Source organism: Cotesia glomerata, unplaced genomic scaffold, assembly GCF_020080835.1.
Source record: "Cotesia glomerata isolate CgM1 unplaced genomic scaffold, MPM_Cglom_v2.3 scaffold_27, whole genome shotgun sequence".
In the NCBI taxonomy this organism is placed as follows: Eukaryota; Metazoa; Arthropoda; class Insecta; order Hymenoptera; family Braconidae; genus Cotesia; species Cotesia glomerata.
The window spans coordinates 68,136-72,974 of NW_025403218.1; the positions used below are offsets into that span (position 1 = coordinate 68,136).

Here is a 4,839-nt window from a genome sequence, read left to right on the forward strand (position 1 = left end):
ATGACGATGGTGAAGAGATGGTGGTGATGATGAGTGATGATGACAGACGACGGCGACGATGAACGGAGCTTGTATCAGCAGTACGACACGATCCGCTCACGGGAATCCGCGTCACACTGGTAACTGCTGCTCGTTTGAGACTCCCTTGCCAACCAGCTGGCAGTGCTGGATACCCGATGGATTCCGCCAGTCGTGGTATCTCACTCCTAAGCTCGTTTTTCACTATCAGTACTCTCTACATTAAACTCTGACCAATCGTCCAATCGACGTACCTCGATTGCCCCCCTCTCTTTTTCTTCTAGCACAGTGTAGTATGTATAGAGTGTAGAGGCGACTAAACCAACTGAACCTAATTTTATATATCTTTCTCACTCGCTCTTTCCCTACTTTTCAGTCACTCTGTCGCTGTTGCTCTCGCTCGTGCTCTCTCACCCCTCCGCTTTATTCGAAGCTCCTCACCGCGGCACTGCTCGTCACTTGTACACAATCACTACTGCCACCACGTTTGCCCAGGGCCGTACTCGTCCAAGTGCAACGAGGCCAACTAGGAACTTGCATCTAGTGCCCCGCTGCCCCAACTATACACAACCTTTTCGATTGGACGTCGTTGTCATGCAGTCACCAACAACATCAGCCAACTCATACTTACAAACTGACTTCGACACATAGCGCAGGTGATTAGAAATGCGATCGTTTCTTTATTACAAATTGTATATGTACACAAATGTACATACATAGATCCATAGATGTGGCGATAAGGTGACTTGACTTCAATACTCATATATAATAGCTATAATACCAAACAACACACTTATTACTTATTACACACTTATTACATCTTTAGTTTTCTCTGTGTATACAATAATTATTCATTATCATTATGTATTTATTATCAGTGGTCTAACTTTATGGCCCTTCTCTTACCAACATTTATTTACACATTTCAGTTACACGAGCTACAACAGCTACTGTTCAAGCCTCTCGGTCCTCGGTTCAAGCTCCAAGCCTCTCTGGTCTGCTGAGTTGCTGAGTAAATAGCTGGATTGACCCTCACCAACTAACTATGACATGCACACTAGATAGAAGAGTTCAGCATGAGCTAGAGACAAAGAGCAATGTGCATGTTACAAGGGAAAAAAAAATAGAAAAAAAAAACATCTCAAGCACTCAGAGAACGTTGAATAACTAGGCGTGAAAGGTTATTGTCTATTTTTTTTTCTCTTTCTTTCAGCTTGATAACTGGTACTAACATGACGAAAGATTATTACCGTGAAAGCTCATATCAAAGATTGTAAGCTTAGATTAATCTCGAGGTGAATGCCAGTGAAGCTGGAGTATTTGAATGGCAAAAAAACTTTTCAATTATCTATTAAATAATAAAATGACGATTCATACTGGTTATGTGAATTTTGAGTAAATTAGTAGCATTACGGATAGAACAAGGCAAATGCGTTCGGAGAAGTTGAAATATAAATGCATATTATGTGAATTACCCAGGCTCAAATGAATTCTATAAGTATCGATGCCGCGATGCTATGTTATAAAACATCGTCATAACTCCCCGGATTAGTCATATGTATGATTATTACATTATTATAATCAAATGATTATTCTTTTTGTTTTTATTCAATTATTTGTCTTTCATCTTATTCACGTTTATATAATATTTAATTTTTTATTCATTTATTTTTAGTTAAATCCTGTTGCTCTTCCACGTCGTTTAAATAGCAGTTAACTGCTCAACATCGTGTCGATTGTAGTCGACCTTTACTCGAGGAACGAAATATCAGCGTTATATAGAAGCGATTGCAAATCGCATTTCCTTATCGCTTGGTCATTAGGGCAAAACATTGAGCGTACGTGTGAATAAGTGAAGCTTCGATTAAACAACAAAATTATCATTTAAATTGTCTGGAAATATGAAGATAATTATTTTCTCAATCAATCTGTTAATTGTCCGTAATTCGTAAATGTTTAGATTGATTTTGATTTTGATACTAATATTTAGAGTATTAAGTAAGACAGATATTTATAAAATCAAGCGATTGTAATTGTAATTATAATGGTTTATATTATTTGACATATTGCCTTTGTTTTAAGCTGTTCGCAAAATTGGGTCTTGACGTGAAGCATAAATGTATTGAATCCCCGTAACTAGACCTCTTCTGGATATATATACTCGCATATGAAAGTTGTAAAAAAATCGATCGTGCATCGTAAATAAACGTATGGCGCAGAGAGTAACATAAGATAATTTTTTCAAAGATACATCAATTGCTTAGGATGATGTTAACTAGCAAAACATTTATTGCAACAATACACGACCGTGACATAAATTAATTGTATTTTTATATAATACTCGTCATAGTATCATCAGTAATATAAGTACATATGATGTGTATATACATATACACATATGCAAAAATATACATACATATACTCATAGATAAATGGTGTGTAGGTAATAAAAATCAATCTTCACAATCGATTCATCGACGAGGTTGTAGATTGGAATCATCAGCGTGATTTTATTTGTTTTTCTTTACCTTAGCTTGTGTACACACAAATACTATACCTATCACATATATGTATTTATTTTATATTTCATGTCTTGTATACAAATATATAGCACTTTCTTGTGCGCGCGCGCGCGATTACGTTCAATTACCAATGCCATGCGTTTATTACATAACTATCCAAGTGTTCCAGATTGACGTTTAGCTGTAGTTACAGCTCAGACCAACTCGATAACGCCATTAGACTTGTACGTCTAAGATTTATCAATCTTGTAAGCACTCTGACACCGAGTATATAATAATGTAATAAGTCTACCGAGCTTTATTAATTTTTTTCAATCACTAACGTTACTTTTGTAATCAATCGTCTCTTTTCTGAAAGTAGATTTATTTTCTTTCGTGCGTGTAATCTATGTTTACATCAATCATTTAAAAATAATAGAGAAGAAATATTTCTGGCCTACAAAGTAAAAGTTTCAACAAAAACTATCGTTTTTAAGTATGATGTTTTGGAAACATAAAAAAATAAAACCTCTTGTATTAATTTACGACTTTTAAATTATAAATAACTACAAATTTTAATGATTTAATATACTTTGAATAAAGAACTCTTGTTTCTAATTTTAAATAAAACAAACAAGCACTTACTTATAAAAATCTTACGGCTTGTTTGTTTAATTACTTCCATAATTTTTAAAAGTAAGAAAATTTAGAATTCAAATGATTACTTGTTGATTAATTGTTAAACAATTTATAATTGTTTTCAATCATAAATGCGTGTAAATTATTTATATACTTGTACTTAAATAATCTAACAATCTTAAATTCTATTACAAACTTTTAACACCTACGCTAAAACTCCTCCATCATATAGGATGTTTTGTTAGAATCTTTTAAAAGTGACCAAATTTAGTTAACAACTTTTATCTTCACCTACAATCATTTACAATTGGATTTACAATGCTTTCTCAATCTTTCAACACCAGGGAAAGCATTTCTAAATCAAAAACGCTGAGAAAAGTAAAGTCATGCCGTATCCTGAAAAGTATGAAAAGAAATAATAAAGTTTACTATCAACTGAAAAGCATTTTAAAATAAAAGAAACTTTTTCTTCACTACGAGTAAATATCATACCCTAGATACTCTTCTATTCACAAGTTGACTTTTCCGTCGAGTGTTTACCATGACACAAACTTAAACGTCTATAACTATCAGCTCTCTCATCAACTTTTACTTTTATACAATTAAGGACATTCTTAAACTTGTAGTAATATCCACCAAGATAATTGCTATGCCCTTAACTTAATTACTACTAGCTGATATATCTTTTTTTAACTTTTAAGCAATTATTGTCATTATAACTAAATTAGATAAGAGTTTTTTATCCAACGTGCTCATAAATTATAAGTTAGTTTTTACTTCATACGGGCACTTAACAATAATCATAGTGAAATCTGAAATAAAAAATTAACTTATTAACATTAATAATAAACGTACATATATATAAACATAAATATAGAAACATTTTTCACTTACTTACTTACTATATCTACAAGAAAACACATTTTGCAATAAATTATTAAATAAAAAAAATGTTAAATCCTTCATTGTTTCAAATCAAGTATGTTTACTTTTATAGATATTCTATTTATATACAAAAAAAAAGGCAAGTATTTGTGTGCGAAATATATTTGAGTTGTCGTAAAGGGTAATAATGCCTTTTAAAAGTATTATCCTTGTCCTATAGCCGCTTTGACTTGGACTTAATATTTTTTTAGTCTTACGTATTACGAGACCGTCGTCTACTTAGTTTATAAGTAATAAAATATAAGTTGGAGTAGAAAATACGTACTCGCTATTACTATTAGGCGTTTAAATGCTGCATCAAGGACACTTAATATTACAAGATTGTATACTTTGGTTATATTTTATTTTTTGTTGTTTATTTAATTGACTGATTATTGTACTGCTTTAACTAGTTGTTGAAGCTATCAATAATAAATTAATAAAAAATTTATTCGCTTGTATATATTTATCTATGACAATAGACAATAGATAAAACTGCATAATTTTATACAACTATTACATCAAATTAGAAGCAATTATTCTTTATTACGCGTTAAACACAAAGAAAAACAACAGTTGATAACATAATTGGACAATAACACTAGTGACCTCGCCTTCAAATCATTTAAATCTTCGCGCCAACTACGCGAGTCAAAAGAAAACTAAAAATAAATTCTAAAGACTTAATTATTTTAGAAAATTAATTTTTATTAATTATTTAATTTTTTAATTGTTTTTTGCTTTTAGTGCTTTTAGG

At 31.7% G+C, this 4,839-nt stretch overlaps 1 long non-coding RNA gene across 1 annotated transcript; it reads left to right on the forward strand.

The window, feature by feature from the left end:
• The first annotated feature begins 617 nt into the window (after nucleotides 1-617).
• On the forward strand, nucleotides 618-1,401 carry LOC123274254. The gene is made up of 2 exons (XR_006511467.1): nucleotides 618-759; nucleotides 948-1,401. It is a non-coding gene; the product is annotated as an uncharacterized LOC123274254 (long non-coding RNA).
• Nucleotides 1,402-4,839: the final 3,438 nt, after the last annotated feature.